This window comes from Rhinolophus sinicus, linkage group LG05, assembly GCF_036562045.2.
Source record: "Rhinolophus sinicus isolate RSC01 linkage group LG05, ASM3656204v1, whole genome shotgun sequence".
Lineage (NCBI taxonomy): Eukaryota > Metazoa > Chordata > Mammalia > Chiroptera > Rhinolophidae > Rhinolophus > Rhinolophus sinicus.
In genome coordinates this window covers 156951999-156972452 of record NC_133755.1, presented here as the reverse complement: position 1 = coordinate 156972452, position 20454 = coordinate 156951999, and the positions used below count along the sequence as shown (strand labels likewise).

The 20454-nt window shown below is 34.5% G+C and overlaps 1 protein-coding gene across 3 annotated transcripts in view; it reads right to left on the bottom strand.

Annotated features, from left to right (window-relative positions):
• EYA4 (EYA transcriptional coactivator and phosphatase 4) overlaps positions 1–20454 on the bottom strand; it is a 286539-nt gene that overhangs the window by 260980 nt on the left and 5105 nt on the right. Inside the window, exon 2 of one of the 3 annotated variants that reach the window (XM_019732792.2) lies at positions 171–251. The exons of the other annotated variants lie outside the window; for them this stretch is intronic. The gene's annotated coding sequence lies outside the window, so the exon portion shown is untranslated. The remainder of the gene's footprint in view (positions 1–170; positions 252–20454) is intronic. 3 annotated transcript variants of the gene reach the window in all.

Here is a 20454-nt window from a genome sequence, read left to right as displayed (position 1 = left end):
ATGGGGGAAACGGAAGTAGCAACTCTTCTCATGCTGGTTGAAGTTACTGAGCACATAACGTGTTATCGTGCCTGTGAGTGACAAATTTTTAACAGGTATTCTCTGAATATAATATTACTTTTATAAAAGTATACAACTAATTGAGCAATAACATAATTGGCAAAACTCACCCTTTTTATGTCCCCCATTTTTTTCTGTTTTTCAGGTTGATTCTTTGGAGCACCTTGTATTTCCTGGTTAAAATCGGAAACCTGTAAGACAATTCTTTAGTATAGGTTTCCTGTTGTATATAATTCAGAATATTATTACAAAGATGGAATGAATTAAATCCATTTACCATGGTTATCAAATTTCAGGAATCAGGAGAACGCGACCTACTCTCTTTACTAATACTACATACAGAAGTTGGATGTCAATTCAGTGGCAAGTTATAACTGATAAATAAGAATAAACCCGAAGTAGTATATGTGTGTGTAACATTGTTTTTTAGTTTAAAATTTATATTAACTATATTTAGAATAAAGCCAACTTGCATTTACAGTTTTATTTTTAGTACCAAAACACAATTTAAAGATATTCGTGTTTGATAACATGAGTGCTTTAATATTAATATTAGATTACTTTTATATTAATATTAGATTACTTTTCTTAAAACAATGCTAATATGTTTTGAGGACATCACTGTGATACTTGACTTAAAAAGACTACTAAACTAAAAATAAAGCATGATACACATGCAACATTCAAGGACTGGCCACACAGGCAGAGGACATAACTGTATGTGGATTTAGGTACCCATTGCTAACAACTGAAAGTATTTCATTTGTATTTTTTAACATCAGAGCATCTCAAATACTTTATTGGGTATTTCATCATAAAACATCATAACCTACGACATACAACTTTTAAAACAATCATTTTTATGCTACAGTTGAAATTTTTGCTGAGAAAAAACTATCAAGTTTTAAGCTAATTTGGGGAGTCTACATATTTTGTGTTTGTATCAATCCTCAGACGAATACGTTAAAAGTAGTTTTCTATTTCCAAATAGCAAACATCACAGCTCATCAAGGCTTATACTCATTTCACAAATTAAACCCACAACGGCATTGTTTACACATTCAGTTCAATATGCAAACAATGCTTCACTGAGGGTTGTATTTCAAAACAAAACAAACAAAAAACTTGCTTTAGTTTCTTTTCATTTCATTGTAACTTTGAAGTGTGTGCTTATACGAAATGGTTAGCTTCTCATGGGCATCAGCAGTCTGTATACCAGGAGTAACTAGCTACATTAACTCCTAGTTTAACTTTACTGCTTATTAAGGAACATACAGATTGTACTTGGGTGCCATTCTTGAGCAAATGTAAAAGACAATGTTTTGTCTCTTCATTTTTTTCAATCTACATTTCACTTAGATTCCTGAAGTCATGAATCAGAAAATCTTTTATTTTAATGTCATTAGCATTTTTGTTAAAGTAATGATGATGAATAATTTTTCATCTTAAGACTCATAGAGTATTATTCAACTCAGTACTTAATGGAATTTTGTACTTTCAAGGACCGTACATGAGTTTGAAAATGAGTGTCTAGGGCTTTCTTTTTGTTTTTAAATTTTACAGAGGGTGCCAAAAAAATGTATACACATTTTAAGAAATGAAAAAACTATTAAAATTGTAATACTCAATATATACTGATAATAAAAGATGAATACAAGTCACATTTGACTTCTGCAATTACAAGAAGTGCTCAAAGTGGTTACCATCAGCATCCAGACACTTCTCATTATGGTGAACTGCTGCTTGAGCAACATTGACCAAAGTGTCCATATGTATACATTTTTTTGGTATCCCTGGTATATGTAATCTGAGATTTGAGATGGCCTAACAAATGAAACAATCATCTCTGCCTAGTAAATTGATCTGCAAATTCCAGTTTTTATTAATAACCCATTGTGACAGATTAATCTACACTTAAAAAAAAAAAGAAAAAACCTTTCTTGCAAAGACTTTTCCCATGTTTTCATATTCTTAACTACTTCTTTATAACTTCATGACCTGATAGACTTCTAGTAAAAGTCCTCTAGAATTTTCTTGTGGGGAAACTAAAGAGCCCCAATCATCTTATAAAATGAAGAAATGAACAAAAATAAAAGCCAACTGCAATTGTCTTTTGTTTCGACTTTCCCAAATCCCATCAGATTTTTCATGGAATATAGTCACCAAAACTATAATCCCATTCCAGGAGCAGATGAACCATAATTCTGGGCAAAGGTACAACTAGTTCTCCGATGCTCCTAGTATATTTCTAAACAATTTCAAGAAAGTAACAAAGTCCTTTGTGATAACCTTACTTTGGCCAATTTCTTCAGAAAATAATCTAATTATAACAGTTATCCCTCTTGGATTGTAACCTATAATTTTAAAGTCATTATTCCAAAGTATCATTGTGGTACTTTTTGCTAAGTCGATTGCCTTGCAGCCCATATTCTGAAAGTCACCTCCATAAAGCTGTTCATACACATAGTCTTAAAACATTCTTCTGTTTACTTGATATTTTACAACCTGGAATGGCTTAATATCACATAAAGATAAGATATTTAACGGAACATTTCTCCCTCTGGATCACCTTCATAAACATTATATACCTACGTATTCTCTATTTAGTACCCAGTTTGATACTAAACCTTAAAAGTGCCATATATCCTATTCTGTTGTCCAGCTAAAAGTCAGTTATTATCTATGCCAAAGCAAAACCTATTATTTAAAATATAATATTTGATTCAGAAATAATTTAGTTCCTAAAACAAATAAAAATGGTTTGTATTTCAACATTTATTAATCTTAGCAGTACTTTTTTTATGCTAGTTAAATGTAATTTTGCTCATGCAATATGAAATTGAGATCCATCAGTCTACTACAGATTAGACTTTCTCCTCTGGACACTTGAAATATTGACAACCCTGCTGGAAACTGACCTGCTATCTAGTGCCTTAATTGTTTGCATGGATAGGTCATACATTTTGCTCAATAATTGTTCAATTTCATTATTAAGTTCCTTTGAATATATTTAATTCTATGTGGTCTGGTAATTTATTGTCATTGGTGAACATCGAGGGAAGGAGGAGTTGGAGAAGAGGGTGCCTAACTGGTAGGAAGTAGAAGGGGAAGGAGGTAGGGTTAGACGAAGGAGTTACATGTTGATTCTACTTGCAGTCATAGCTAAGGATGTCCACTTCCCGCTCTCAACAACAATCCCTTTGATATCATACATAACCCATAGTCTTTTAGGACCATCTCAGGACCTGGCACATAGTAGGCTTGATACTAATGATATTTCCCTATGTTTCCAAAAAAACCACCTTTCCTGAGATTCGGGGCAGTCAAGATGGCAGCGAGAGTTTTGAGAATTCTACATCACAGAACAAAAAAATTGCTGTTTCTTTACCCTTTAAGTTTAGCACAATCTTTGCTTGAATAACCCCCTCTGAAACCAATGAAAAAGGTTTGTGAAGTAAATACAATAAATGCGTTTGTAGTATTTAAACAAAAGAAAGAAAATTGCTCCATTATACCTCAATCCGAATGGTAATGTGTTCTGGGGTCTCTCTCTCTCTCTCTCTCTCTCTCTCTCTCTCTCTCTCTCTCTCTCTCTCTCTCCTGTCTCTCCTTTCTCTCTTCCTCTCTCTCGCCCTTTGCTTTTATATTACTTTAAGGCAAGTTTCAAATTTAACTAATGTCCCTTAATTGATGTCACATAAATAATAAAGAAAAGGCCAGGAGGACTAAAGAATATGCACAAAGTAGTCAAAGCCTTGACGATATTTTCAGTTTTTCATCAAAACATACAATTTTGAATGTGCTGATTTGTCAAAGAATGACCTTTTGGCTCTGAAAATTATTTTTCCTGTAATGTTAAATGAGTGTCAAGAAATTAATCCTCCCAGCACACTTATAGAAACAATAATAGTATGAGTTGGTTATGAGCTGCTTTGATAGGGTACTGTAAAGCCTGTTCGTCTTTAAAGAGTCCTGGCATTAGGTAACTTTAATTGTTGGTTTCAGATGTCAGTCTCCATCAGAAACATAGCTGGAGACTGATAGGTGTCACTTGGGAAAAAGCATTTTGGATTACTTTGAAGTCAATTGGACTGAACATGAAAATTTCATAGTTAGTGGCAGATTTCTTTTTAAGATATATTTAAGTAAAGTATCACTTAAACCAATTACATTAAAAACTATCCAGAATAAGAAACCTCAAAGGAAAATTCGCCTCAGTGGCAAAGTGTTAATCAAATAAACCAAGAAAACATTCTTCCCAAACCCATAATTTCCATGCTTTGGGTTGTTCTTATTTGCATGCAGCCTCTTTTAACTCTTTCCATTTCATTTCTGAGACTCTTTTGCTTTGAAATAGTTGTTTTAAAAAGTCAGAGAAATAGTAGTGCACACAGGACAAGGGCAAATGGTGTGATGGTTAGGGACAGTGAGCGCACGGTGGGAATTCCATCTGTGCCTGGCTGTGACTGATCCCTCGTGTTTCAGTGGAAAATGTGAGCCTCCCTGGAGGATGCGAGAGCAATGCCTCCTGGTCCTCAGAGTTGTCTCCCTTAGACAGAGGACTTAGGAGGGACTATTTACTCTCTAACGGGTGCAGGAGGACAGTAGGGTATTTTCTCTCAAGGATTAGAATGCTTTGGTTTTGTTTCCTATTAGAAGGTTTACATAAATCAGTTGTTAATTCATTCATGATTCATGGCAGAATTTTAATACCCCTGAATCAAAATGAAAAGTAGCATAATATTAAAGCCCATACATTTCAAATTAGTGAGTAGCCAGGACTGAACAAGTGCTAGACTAAGTACTTTGTAGTGGCATTAAGCGACGAGTTGCTATTTTCCCAAAAAGTAGAAGAAAGAAAATGAAAGAAGAAATAATATGTAATATATCAATTGGTTGACTTCAATGTTTTATCCAAAATTATTTCCACCATATTCTCAGGTTTTCCAGCTCTTGTTTCACTCCTACTTCAGTACGAATAACCTAGTATTAACACCAGGCTAATCACTTCATGCTTTATTCCCCGAATTTTCTCTCTTGGCATTCCTTATAACACCAGTAGACAGCTTCTTCTATTCTGTACTTGAATCACTGGAGAAACTTTTGTCCTGGCCACTTCATGTGTTGCACTGTTGCTGGTACACATACAGAGAAGAGTGGCTGTGGGGTGATTACTCTGTAGCAGACTATCTCCCACCAGGGGACATTTAGGTTTCTCTCACCGTCCAATTGTTGAGCCAGCTACAAACAAACAGTTTTGCCATTCATTTCAGAATTTGAGATACAATACTGAAATATATCAATGGGAACTCTGCAAGAGTGGAAGCTATCATAAACATTTCATAGTCACAGGGTTAGAGGAGTGAAATATATTTTAAGGTGTATGTGCAACTCTTCCTAACAGTGGGGGATAAAACTTTACAGCTTCAGCACCATACCACGTTTTAATTCCCTAGGTTCTTCCCTTTGATACACAGACCAGAGATCATAGCAGAAGAAGCGCTATACTAGAAATCCAGAGCCTTGGATGCCAGGTCCATTCCTGCCACCATTTGTTGTCAGTTAGCTTCTCTGTGCTCAGTTTCCTAATCTGCAGGGAAAAAGGATCCAGCTTAGTGATTATCTTTAAGACCTGCTCCAGCATTAACATGGATTCTGACCCCCACCCCTTTAAGTTGTTTATTTGCCATCCAATGAATAAGCATTTAATTGTTGCCCAATATGAATCCAGGTTGGATGAATTTCTTAGTGACTAAATAAAACTCTTTCCTAACTGAGGCCAGGTCTATAAATGGTAAGTAAATTAAACCAATAGCATAAGGACTGCTCTACTCAGATTTCTTCAGGTTTTCTGTGAAGAGTAACTGAGGGTCAGAGAGCAACTGCGTGCATGGGTCTGGCTGCTAATTTAGCATCAGAGGACTCGTGCTAATCCAGGATAATTACTTTTCAGGTCCAGCTTATCATGGGTGTGTGAATATGGCCATTATTCAGATGGTATCCTGTAACAACTTTCAAGTGATGGGAGGAGGGGAAGACGTGAGTCATATGAGTAGACATACGAAGTATGTAATTACACGTAATGAAAAAAGTATTGGGAAAGTTCAGTTAAAGCCACACAAATATACACTCAGTAGATGTGTTTAATCAAGACTGGGATTGCCCACAGGGCTATATAGCCATTGATAGGTTGACTGATTTGATCTATTAAGAAAATTTGTTTTCTCTCCAAATGTCTCACCTATAGCTCGGTAAAGGATTCCCAACATTCCACCATTAAGAATTGTTTCTTTTGAGTCAAACTAAGATCTGCTTGTTTACATGGACATACCTTTGGATAGGTGGTCCCATAATGCTTTTAAGCAATCTTAGCGGGACTTTCCTTTTCCTAATGTGATAACAAAGTGGACCACACTGTAAGAGTGTATCACACAAGAAAGATGTTTTGAGATGGGTTAGGGAGACAGAGTGAGTGGCTGGGGAAGCACAGGTCTGGGAGAAATGTCACAGTGGAGAAAAATGGAAATCAGGAATGTTCAGGAGGAGAGCCTCAGACACCAGGAGTGAAAAGTGAATAAAAAGGGAAGACAGAAGAATAAGAAAAGATACACATAGTCAACTTCCTGCTCTATTTGGAGCCTGTTGCTGCCTTATGGTTACATCTTGGGTAGTTTTGATGAAATATTGTTTGTGATTATTTTAGCTGAGTATTGAAAGCACTCTATTTACATTTCTACCACTTGGAAACTTGCTTGAGGCAAAGTTTTCTGATTAATTCTGTTCCTTCATAGATTAGAAAAACCACAGGTCAATTGATTGATTTCCCTAAATCTAAATGTAGAGATAAATTCACTTTTCCTAATTTCTGATTCTAGGACGCTCAACGGTTTCTAGAAAGCACAACAGTTATAGGGCAGGTAGGTAAAGAAGAATCATTATCAAAATACTAGCAAAGTTAAAATTACTACAGGTAAGTGCTGTATGTTTACGATCTATGTAGTCATCTTTCTAAAGTACATAGTAATATTAACCAACATTATTGTGTGCTCACCTAAAAAGTAGGTGCTATTTTTAGCCCATTTTTCCAATGAGACAAAAAAAGCAGAGAGAGGTGAAGCCACTTATACAAGCTCAGTCTGCTAAGTAGGAAGCACCACAGAGATTCAAATCGAGGTCCCTGACACCCTGGAGATGGAGTGTTAAACAACTCTGGGAGATGGCTCACTATGGTAGTCGGGTTGGCTCCATACCATGGGGGCCAAAAAACAGGCAAAAATAAAAACAAAAGATAATTATTTGCTGCACTACTTATGGAATTATGTAAAAATACATAGGTTTACAGACTTGGAATCTGAGGTTGAATTGAATCCGGCTGAAATGAAGTTGTCCCTAACCAGCATTCCTGCAGCATCTTTCAAGAAGACTGATGGGCTCACCATTATACAAATTAAAGAAAGAGGTCATTGCCAAAAGTCGGAACGTATAGTAAGCCCATGACTAAGTAAGAAATTTCAGAAAAACGGAAATTACAGCTGACAGCATTACTAATACAGCATTGTTGTTATTCTCTGCAGCACTGCTTGCATTCTTTTAGGAGGAGCACTGACGGGAAAATTCCTCAGACTGGTTCAAATGTTGTGGGCTAATGCATTCTGGGTGCCTCTCAGTGAGGCTGTGCTTTCGGTTACTGTGACCACACATGTAGGATAACATTACCATAGTGGCATCTATGGCAGAGAGACACACCAACTAAAGCTAGGATGTTTATTCCATTCTGCCCTCACTTGTTCTATTTCTCTATTTGTTTTTTGTTCTTCTTTTTTTCCAATTGGGGTTTTGATGTTTGATGTCAACTAAGCAGATTCTCAACTTTGAACCAGATTTTCCTCAGCCCCAATTTAAGATGATCAATAACATAAATGTGTAACTTAGATGATAAATGTCATCCATTTTTTCTAAGGTAGGATATTGGTTTAAATGGTCTGTGTGGCTAAAGACAGGAGTTGTGTCCGTGTGTTCCCTAGAAGTACACTCAGAGGGCTGAGACAAATAGAAATATCACTACATCTAGACATCTTTTCCAGCCTCTCTACACTTTGTTACCTCCATGCTCCCATGATTAGAGTTCCTTTTTAAAATATAATTATGTCTATAAACCATCAAGAAAAAGATAATCTTAGAATACCAGACAAAAGTCTTTAGTATGTACTTTGCAAAAGAAGGTACATAGAAAATCGGTAAACACATGAAGAGATCCTCAATTTCATCATCATCGACATAACACAAATTTAAATTATAGTGAAACATTATTATATACACACAGAAATAACTAAAAGGAAAAGCTAAACAATACCAAGTGTTGGGGAGGATGTGGAAAATACCAAACTCTTAACATTCTGCTACAGGGAGTCTATATCAGTTAACCAATTTGGAAAACTTTTTGAAAAACTAAACCTGAACATATGTGTATCCTATGACCCAGCAATTCCACTCCTAGGTATATATCCACCAGAAATGCAAAGTAATTTTCACCAAAAACAAAACAAAATCAACAAACCAAAAACTATATGAAGAATATTCATGACACTATTCATAATACCGTAAATTGGAAACTACCCAAATGCCAATCAACAATAAAATGAATAAATAAATCGTGGCATATTCATACAATGATATATTATATATACAATGAGAATGATTCACAAACACATGCAACCATATAGAGGAATTTCATAGGCATAACGTTGAGTGAAAGAAGCCAGACACAAAAGCATGCATAGGGTATGATTCAACTCAAGAAAAGTGCGAAGTGGACAATATTTATACTGGTAGACAGTAGAATAGTGCAGACTCTCAGGAATACAGTGCTTGGAAAAGGGCTTTGGGGCTGTTGGCAGTGTTGTTTCTTGATCTGGGCACTGGTTACATGTGTGTTCACCTTCACTGAGTCGCGCGCTTATGACTAGTGCACTTTTTCTGAATATATGTTATTCCTTCAATAAAATCATTTTTTTAAAGGGGTGAAGAAATGCATTAAATTGAGTATCACATCAGAGAGGTTGCATTTACCAGATTAGTTAGCAACCTCCTTAAAAAGCAGAGAGGGTGTCTTGATAGGGTGAAACTCAGGACAAGAAAGTTTTGATAGTGGATAGGAAGAAGGCACAAAGTCTGACAGGTTCTGAGTACAGGGCAGCTCACGTTAGGCCCAGATGGAGACCAATTGCATGTGCCACTGCGTCTAGTAGGCAACTTGTGAACACCTTAAAGGGCCTGGATCAGGGCAAGAGCAGCAGGCAATGGAAGAGAAGAGAGGAAGAGGTGCTGGGATATAGAGTGGAAAGCTAGAGGGTAGGAACCTTACAACAAACTTCTCTTATTTCACAATTTACCCAGGACTAGACCTACTCAGAAATAATGTTGATGTTATTCCAAGTGACATAGAGTTTAAAGTTTCCCTAATAATTCAGAACAGTATGTATGCCTTCTCCCTGCAAGCCTTGGTGGTCTTATACAGTCTTTCTTACTTCTTCATTAATAATTCAGTAGGAGAGGGGCTGAGAATGGGGGAGAAGGATGTGGGATTAAATCCATATAGAACATTCGTTCTGTAGAGATTACAGATAGTAAAGGTTTACCAACAGGATTGTGTGTTTTTTACATTAATTTCATGCAACTCAAAATAGTTTCAATACTAAATGCAAGGGCTTAAACTACTAATGTTATTCAAGAGATCATTTTTTAAGACAAACAATTTTATATATTTATTCATTCACTTATTTCATACTTGATGAATTTTTGTTGTATGCCACTATTACGTACTACTTTTTAAACATGTAAGAACTGTGAATGATGGAAACAGTTCCAGGAGTAAGTGCCTCAAAGAATTTGAAATTATAACTGTAATATAAATTACAAAAATTTTAAATAAAAGAGTGGCATGCATCCAAAATAGAATGTGTTCTTCAGAATCCTTCTGATGAGTTCAAAAATATGGCAGAGAATTGAGAAATAAGTAAAATAGTATAAAATATCCTGCACTTTAAATTCTATTGAATATGTTTCTAATACCAGTTTAAAATGTTTACTTTTCCCTGTATGTTTAACTGTTCTTACCATGCAAGTATTGAGCCCTTGTAATGAAACTCTTACGGTGTTTATTTTTGTCTATGTGTTGAAATGGCACTATTTCTACAGGCGGAACATGCAGTAGAGTGGTCACTTGTTTTCATCTCATTTTCTGGGACCTGTTACTCTCTTGGGTTGCAACAAAGACCGCAGTTCCCACAGTAGGTTTCAATCTCAGTAGATTCCTTTCTTTCTTTCGGTCAAGGATAGCAAAGATGGCCTCAACCCAAGATCTGCGAAGCTGAGTTAATTAGAGACATTCAACCTCTTTCCTTTCTGAGCGATCAGTTCCTCTTGGCAGTGAAGACTTTGCTTTCGTCTTTCAATAAAAATGTTGCTTAATCTCCATAGGGTTTCAACCCTGATTCCTTTCTCCTTCCTACAGCCAATTTCCCCATTTCATAGTTTGAGACAGAAATATACATCCTGAAATAAACAGGCTGTTTTGAACTTAGGAAATGGAGACTGATCAATTGTTTGTCTGAGGACTTCATCATGTTTTAGAAGAGGGCTAGCCGAACTTTCCTGGGCTAACCTGGCCCTGAGTCTTAGAAGCATTCTTCAGAGATGCTCTGCCCTCCTCTATGTAGGTATCTGCAATTTCAATGAACAGAGATCTGGGACAGAATTCTAAGTAAGATAGAAAATTATGCTTTGAAAGTTATGCATTATTGTGGTTCTGGTTTCATTGGTCATTGAGGCGTTTTTCTTTCAAGATGTGTCATAATGCTCCTCATTTGCTAAAGGGTTAGCTAATCTTCCCCATGACAAAACAAAAAGGATTTATAGATAATGACTAATTCCACTGATAATCAAATACTATAATTCTCTCTAATGATACTTTGTGTGAGGTGTTACATTAATGCTATAGGGGATAATTCTGTTTAAATCTAGACCCATGAAGAGAACTTAATTTCGTTTATGGCTATAGCCAATGCCTTGAGAAAGTTATTTAACCTTCATGTTTTCCTCATCAATGAAATTAAAATAATTCTTCATGATGTCATTTGGGCAATGTTTCAAATAATTGGAATATTATTATAATATAAAGGTTATTGAAAATTAACATTTTCCATGAATTTTCTGTTTCCCTGCAATTTAATCATGAGAAAGTTTTTTTTTGTTTGTTTGTTTTTTTAAATTACAGAATTGTTAAAATTCCCCAAATTTACAGATGGAGAAAACAACTTTTAAGGCAATCTGCCACTTTCAATGTCACCAGGAACTCAATCAGATAATAATTATTGTTCGCCCCCAGAGTTTTTCTTTACACATTGTAGAATGAGAAGCAATTTAAGACTTCCAGAATGGCACAAATTAAACACAGAAATTGCCAATGGTTAAAATGGATTAGAGGTGATTATAATCATCATTATTATTAAGGAACAAAATGAAAATAACTAAAACTATATTAAAGATTGATCTCATATATTCAAACAAAATGGAATGCAACATAATGAAAATAATTCATAATTTAAGAAATATTGTTAATAACTTAATCTCTGAATTCAGTCTACTTGGAAAAACAATCTCCCAGTCTCATGGGGAGACCTGTTAATATCCTTAAAGCCTCAATCAGTTACGATATCTAAAACATGGGTTAATGATGACACCTACCTCATGAGTTAAGTAAAATAATGGGAATTAAACAAGTTAATGCCTGTAAACTATTTAGCACAGTACCTGGTACATAGTTGACACCCAATAAATTATAACTATTTTTATACTGTCATTATTATCATTTTACATACAAAGGATTCTGGTTATTCACTGCAACTATGTTCTAAAAATTCCCTTCAAACACTGAATTAACAAATACTGAATCATTGCCTTTAGTGGAAATACAGGGTTAGGCTCCAGCAAGCCAGTGGTCACAATATTCTCATCTACTGAACAATATATAATCTGTTTTACATGTGTTTCTGTTTAAAAACACCTTATTTTATATATATTATTGATTCATTAACATTGAACTCAATCAAAAGCACTATAATTTATGCCTAAACAAAGCTTATCTAACACACGTGTCTTCTCCACAAGGCATATTACAACCTTCTTCCACTGGGGAACACTACACAGTATTTCAGCACTACACATGGGGGGCCAGTTTAAACAGCAAAAACACCTACAAAAAGTACAAAAATGTGAAAAACGTCACACTAAATAGACTGTGAAAAGGACACTTGTTCAATCTCAACTGAGTATGTGCACGTTAGGTGACTCAATTTTTTTTGCTGGTCTATGCATGCCCATGTCTGCAAATGATTACAAAAGCCCTGTGAGCATTGATTTTGAGGTTACAAATAAATGTTAGCTAGTAGGTGAACTTGCAAGTACAGAATCCATAAATAGTGAGGATCAACGGTATTGAGCCTTGAAAAATTAAAATTCAGTTTGCTTAGACAAAAGTGTTCAAGAGGGAAGCAAAAGGAAAAGAAGTGGGAGATTTACACTCATGCCAGGAAATGACGGATCTGGTAAGACTTGTTAAGAAGTTAGTCCGTTTTTTAATTAAAATGAGACACAATCACTAGTTTTAAATGGGAGAATATCATGTTTAGATTTGGGTTTTAGAAAGAGTACTGACACCTAGACTAGAAGTGGCACCTCCTAAAATGGCACCTGTACATTGTATACACTCAATATTTACTGAGCAAATTCTAAATGATTGAGTGCAGTATAGGTATTATTTTATTTACTAAATGATTGAGTGCAGTATAGGTATTATTTTATTGGGGCCAGAGGCAGGGCTGGAGGAAGGGAAACGTTGAAATGCTACCTCTATTCAATGTTGTATTGAGGTTTTAGCCAGGGCAATCAGGCAAGAAAATGAAATAAAAGGCATTCAGATTGGAAAAGAAGTAAAACCATCTCTATTTGAAAATGACATGATTTTATATAGAGAAATTCCTAAAGATGCTACTAAAAACTATTAGAACTAATAATTAGTTCCAGCAAGGTTTCATGATACAAGAACAATACACAAAAGCAAATTGTATTTCTATCAAGTAGCAATAAGCAAACCAAAAATAAAACTAAGAAAATAATTCTATTTACAATAGAAAAATAAATAAAATACTTAGGTATAAATTTAGTAAAAAAAAAAAAAAAAGCACAAAACATATATTCTGAGACAACAAAACATTGTTGAAAGAAATTAAAGACCTAAATAAATGGAAAGATATTCGTATTTATAGATTAAAATACATAATATTGTTAAGATTGCAATAGTCCCCAAATTGATCTAAAGATTCAACATAATCCCTATGAAAATTGCAGCTGTTTAGTTGTTGTTGTTGAAGAAGACAAGCTGATGTTAAAAATCATATGAAAGGCATCTGACCCAGAATAGCCAAAACAATCATGAAAAAAGAGCAAAGTTGGCAGATTCACACTTCCTGGCTTGAAAACTTACTATGAAGCTATAGTAATCAAGACAATGTGCTTTTGGCATAAATATAGACATAAAGACCAATAGAATAGAATTAAGAATCCAGAAATAGACCCTCACATTTATGGTCAGTTGATTTTCAACAAAAGTACCAAGACATTTTAATGGAGGAAGAACAGTCTTTTTAACAAGTGGTACTGGGACAACTGGATACTTCATGCAAACAAATGAAGTTGTACCTCTAACACACCATCTACAAAAATTAACTCAAAATTGATAAAAGATCTAAATGTAAGAGATGAAACTATAAAATTCTTAGGAGAAAACAGAGGTGAAAAACTTTGTGACCATGCATTTGTCGATGGTTTATTACATATGATACCAAAAGCCTGCGCAACAGCAGCAGCAAAAACATAATCAAAACTGAAAATTGTTGTGCTTCAAAGGACACTATCAAGAAAGAGAAAAGACTACATACAGTATTGGAGAAAATTTGCAAACATATATCTGATAAAGGACTTGTATCTAGAATGTATAAATTACTATTAAAATCGATAATAAAAAGACAAATAACTCAATTAAAAATAGACAAAGGATTTGAGTTAACCGTTCTGTGAAGAAGATATACAAATAGCCAATAAGCACATGAAAAGATGCTTAACATCATTAGCCATAAGAAAAATGCAAATCTAAACCATAACGAGATACCACTTCACACCCATTAAGTTGGCTATAATCAAAGAGGAGGATAATAATAAATGTTGGCAAGGATGTTGAGAAATTGGAACCCTCACACTACAGTGAGACTATAAAATGGTGTAGTTTCTTTGGAAAACAATCTGGTATTTTCTTTAAAAGTTAAACATAGAGATACCCAAGAGAAATGAAAACATGAGTCCATACAAAACTTCTACGTGGATATTGATAGCAGCATTAGTCACAATAGTCAAAAAGTGGAAATAGACCAAATGACTACCAACTGAGGAATAGATAAATAATGTGATATACCCATACAACGGAATATTACTTACCAATAAAAAGTAATGAAGTACTGATAAATGCTGTGATGTAGATGAATGAACCTTGACCACATAATGCTAAATGAAAAAAGCCATTCACAAATGGGGGACTGCATATTTTACGGTTCCATTTACATTTAATGTCTAGAATAGGCAATTCTTCAGAGACAGAACATATATTAGTGGTTTCTAGGAGCTAAGGAGACAGGATGAGGGGCAATGACTGCTAATGAGTATGGGTTGTCTTTTTAGAGTGCTGAAAATGTTTTAGAATTTGATAGTGGTGATGGCTTCATAATTTGTGAATACACTAAAGAAACTTCTGAAGTATATACACTGTAAAGGGTGAATTTTATGATGTGTAAAGCATATCTTTAAAAAATTGTTTTAAATTCTGTAGTATTTCTAATTCCAATCATGATACAGTAATTGCTAAGAGAATTATCTTCCCACTGTTAGACAAAATTTGTATACTTTTAAAGTATTGGGTAATGGCTGACAAAGAACTACTGTCTTTGAGAGAACAGGAAACTGTGAGATGAGCCTCATCTTTTCTATACTTGAGCATATGAAGATGGAACCCAAAGAGTATATAGTAATTTTGTTTAGCTGAAGAGGCAATTATCTGTTTCAGTAGTGCAGAAGAAGGTGAAATTTGAGAGGTAGTTTCCCAGTATTGAGGGAGCTACTCAAAAGGGCGGGGGTAAAAATGGGGCTCCATTGCCTCCTTGGCTGTGGTCTAAACTCTGCATGCACAGGGTAAGACTCCATGAGGCCCAGCAGAGCATAGCTTTTTGTGAGGCAGAGTGGTAAATAAAGATTTCAGAGTTTGCTTTGTGTTGGGAGGGTGGGGGGGGAGGGGAAGGAGGAAGAGAGGGAGGAAAAATGAGGTGAATAACAGAGATACAACTGGATATATTACATAGCAATAGTGGTCATAATCATGAGAAGCTTTAATTTCTCAAGTGATCAACAAAACTAAACATGTCTTATATAATTATTAAGAGTTATTGACAATGTTGATCCATAAAAATTTAAGAAAGATAAAAATTTTTAAATATTATATGGTAGCTGTTAAATACCTACTAATTTCCATATGCAAAACTCATTAACGGTGAGGGACACCACTGCAGAGTGAAAAGGATAAAGAAGGTAAAGTCTAAGCATTTGGTGAAATTCAGTTACCTTGGCAGATTATTTTTTGTGGAGTGATGGGCTGAGAGAGGAGGAGTAACAGGGAAAAGGGAAAGAAATTCTAAGATAATTCATACTCAACAATTTATTCTGTAGAGCAGAATTCTTCCGGAAATATATTTTATCAACAAGATCAATCTTAATTAGTCCATTCACCTCGGTGACATTCTGGTGTAGAGTCAAACTAGGTACAGTTATACTAAAAGTACTCCTCAATTTTAGAATAAGAGCTTAATGTCCAGGAAGATGTGAATTAACCAGTTAATATCTTACCCTCGTGTCCTTTCCATGTGAGTAAAGAATACGTCTATCAATTCCAAACATTTATTCACTTATTATCTGAACAAAAAAGTCAATTGGAAACAAGCTCAGGGAAAACATGAGCCTGGTCTTATCACATTAACAAGTGATTTTAAAAATTGTTTTAACCTTGTAGTACGTGGTTAGTCATCACTATGTGCACCACTAACTCAAACTAGATACTTGTTCTTTTGCCAAATAATGTCACTTTTAATGTGTGCAAATATCAATATCACAGTGAAATTCAGGACCTAAATTCTGACAAGGTGTGACCACATGCATGGTAATGAAATTTCATCTGTTCCCTTAAAATTTCTCCTCTAAAGATGCTTTATTTTAGGAGAAATGGAACCCATTTAAGTTTAAAATATCCATTCAAGAGAGCTATGAAAAAATAAACTGTACTGAAAATATTCTAGCTTTAAGTATATATGGATTTGTTATTCACTGTAACTCATTGGTAATGTTTTCTAAGGGACTAAATTTTTAATACATTATGTATGAGAAAGCAAAGTTTCACTGTGTTGTATATTAGGTTAAACCCTTTAAAATAAATACTAGACAGTGAAATTCATCACAATATGCCTCCATTTAACATTTTCCTGCAGCTAATGTTCATTTTTTAAAGGGCTGGCAAAGGGCCCAAAGGGGATCATGTAACACTGAAGAAAAAAAATCCCAGATCCCTGGAAAACATTATAGAGACATTCCAGTGTATTTAATTTTTTTTAAATGATATTTGTCAAATTGTTAGCCATCTATTAGACTGAGCACTCTGTGAATATACCACCATTTTAAACTGTTGATAATACATCTTATTGGCCTTCCCACTAGCCAAGAGTTCCTGGTAAAATATTTTCCTACCACATAACCCACCAGTCATCAACCATGTCAAACAACATTTTCAATTTGGATAATGAAATTCTACTTTGACTATACTCAATAAATAACCAAGAGATATATAATGTTAACCATATAATATTTTAAGCATATTTATATCAAGCTATATAACATATAGGAACTTAAGGCAAAACATTTATATTGATCTCACATACATAAATCTATTAACTACTATGTTTTACAAATGTATAATTTTTAACCCAGCCTTATCCAGAATGGAATCCAATTGCATATATGTATTTAAAGACAAGGAACATAAGTCTGCTTTGAAAATATCAAATAAATTAACTTAAGCCCTGCTCTCTTTGATAGCTAGATAAATATACAAAATATACACAATATGGAATTTGCCATTTTAATCATGTTAAGTGTACAGTTCAGTTGCATTAAATACATTCAGTTATTGTGCAACCGTTACCATGATCTATCTCCAAAACCTTCTATATCTTCCTAAACTAAAACTCTGTACCTGTTAAGCAATAACTCCTCATTACCCACTCCTGCCTGTACCAAAAAGTACGTTCTATTTCTTGTCTCTATCAGTTTGATTAATCTAGATACCTCATATAAGTGGAATCATACAATATTTGTCCTTTTGTGACTGACTTATTTCACTTAGTATAATTATCTTCAGGGTTCATCCATGTTGTAGCATGTGTCATAATTTTCTTTCCTTTTAAGGCTGGATAATGCATGTACCATATTTTGTTTATTCATTTATTCATTCATGAACACTTGTGTTGCTTCTATCTTTTGACTATTTTGAATAATGTTGCTATGAACATAGGAGTACAAACATCTATTCAAGTCCCCACTTTCAATTATTTTGACTATATAGCCAGAAGTGAAATTTCTGAGTTCTTTTGCAATATATTTTAATAAGTTCTTGATCTACCTATGAGCTTATTTCATATTTGAAAGATGGTTGTTGCTGTTTTGAGGGACACAGTGTCACCATAATCTCTCCTGGAATTTTCATTATCAATACTTTTCCTTTCCATGTCCTTGCCCTGGAAAGGTTGACACAGTTTCTTACAGAACAATGGAAAGAGGTTTCTTAAGATGGTCTACCACTCTTGACCTGTTTATAAATTCTGAATATTCATTTTGCTTAAGGGACTTAAATTTTCACTTTTGAAGGATCAAAGCTGGAACAAACTTGGTAAAAAACCCAAAACATGTTATTCATATCCCAGCCTTCATGTAGAACCTCATCCTGATTCATTGTAACTCTCTTCTGTTGCAGATCTATAAAACTTCAAAGCCTTCTTCATCAATCTCTTCCTATGTACAAGTCTCTCTCAAGAGACCATTCTTCATATCAAACGAAATCTAACTGTGCTGTTACTCTTCCTACTCTCTCCTTTGTCAGCCTCTCTATTCACTCTTTTCCAACTGAATTCCACATTGTTCTCAAATTATACACACTGATTTTTGGAAATTCAGCATTAAGTGTCATCTCTTCCTAGAAGCCCTTCGTGATATGCCAGGATGATTACAATTTCCTTGTGTAAAAAGTAGAGGGAAAATTTCCTTCCTCCATTGATTTGTTGTGAGAATTCAATGTGAAAAGATATGCTCAAGCACTCTCCTAGACACATAGTAAGTTCTCAATTAATATTGGTTGTTGTTACTAAAGAAACAAAATTTAATAGAGGATAAAAAAAGTTGCTTTATATCTTTATATTAAAATTTCTTACGTGTAAAAATCATCATTTTACCATTTAGCTGAACCTTGTTTTTGTTTTGTTTTCTTATAATTCTTACTTTCTTACCTTTTACTCATCCTAAGCGCTCTTCCCTAAATTTTTAGCAAGTTATCTTCATCTATTTCAGGAATACAGCCCTAAGCTAGAGGTGATTTTGAAGTCTGAAAATGAAAAATGTTAAACACAATTGGAGATAGGAAGAGGAGAGATGCTAATTTAATATTATAAAACTGTGTTCCATCTTTATGATGATTGTTCTCATAACCTGTTGAGCTAGTACTGTTTTTCTTAGCCATTTTTGAGTCACAGATCCCCTTTGCAAATATGATGAAAAGGATGGATTGTCTCCTGCCTCCCCAAAAATGTACATGCATGATTTTACACTAAAATTTGGTGGATGTGTGGACCCCCTCTGAAGAGTACATAGTACTCCCTCAGGAGAGTACATAGTTCCCAGATTAACAGTGAGTATTGTGAAATATAAACAGAGTAAATCTCAATTCTTCTATTTTCGTCTGAAATACACCTCAGGTTTTTTTGTCCCAATATTTTTATCTCATTCTACTACCTTCCTGTCTACACCTCTTTATTGTTTTCCAGTGGTTAGACCAAGACTGATTTAGCCAAATACACCAGACGCCATAGAGATCAACTGAGCAAACATGGCAGGGGATTATGTCGGTGTATAGGATAAATCATTATCTCGCTTTCCTCACATTTGTAGAACCAGTGTTAGGAAACTCCTCTTCAGGTACAAAGATAACACAGTAAAAAATATACATTAAATTCCTTAGTGTGTTTAAAAATTCTAAAACATAGAAAAATTAAAAGTTCTGAATTCATGTAATAGTTTACAAAATGTGCTTCAGTCCTGTTTCCTTCTAAAAATAGTTTTTATAAGACTACAGAAAACTTTGAACTAATCTGGAAAATTCTGTAATTTTTTTGTGAGCTGTTAAAATAAATTGGATAACAATTTAATTAAGGTAGACTAAATTTGATTCATCCAAGGGCTTTTACATCAGTGAATGAGATTATTTTCTAGTCTGTAATAGTCTTATGCATATGTTTACAGGTAATCTCTTTCATTTGATAGCAAAAACTAATACCATTGAGAACAGAGGAAACAAACAGGACAAACTTTCCCCCCATGATGAGCAAAGCAATTTAATTCTAAATCAAATACATTGATTACCAAAATGTCCTAACAATGCCATCCTATGGCGCTTAATTTTAACTTTGGTCTATACTAAATGCAGCTTGAACTTCTACTTGATAATTGACCTTATTACATTATATTTGACTGGCTATGCCTTATTGTTCAATACTCAGGAGGTCCTCCAAGAAGTGCATGCAACTGGTCAACCATCCCTATTTATCTACTTGTGCAGATTCAGTAGTTGTAAGTTCTGCTGTGCTGTGTGTCATCAGCAACCTGTCAAATGACACCAATACCCCTGAGGAATAGACATTTAACACTGTTAGAGACTCAAAGTATCATTGACTAGAAAAACTTGACAACATGAATGAGAATTTAAGGAGATTGCTTCCAGTCAAGTTGTGGAATAATTGATGGATTGATGGAAAAGAAGAAAAAGAGGGATTAAACTGCAAATGCTTAGAAAACATCTAATTTCACCTGCTTATTCTATAAATGAAAACACGAAGTAACTGATTACTTTTAGATTAGGACTGGGGACATGATTTAGGCAGAAATTCAGTCATTTGAGATTCAAGAAACCCAAATTCCAGA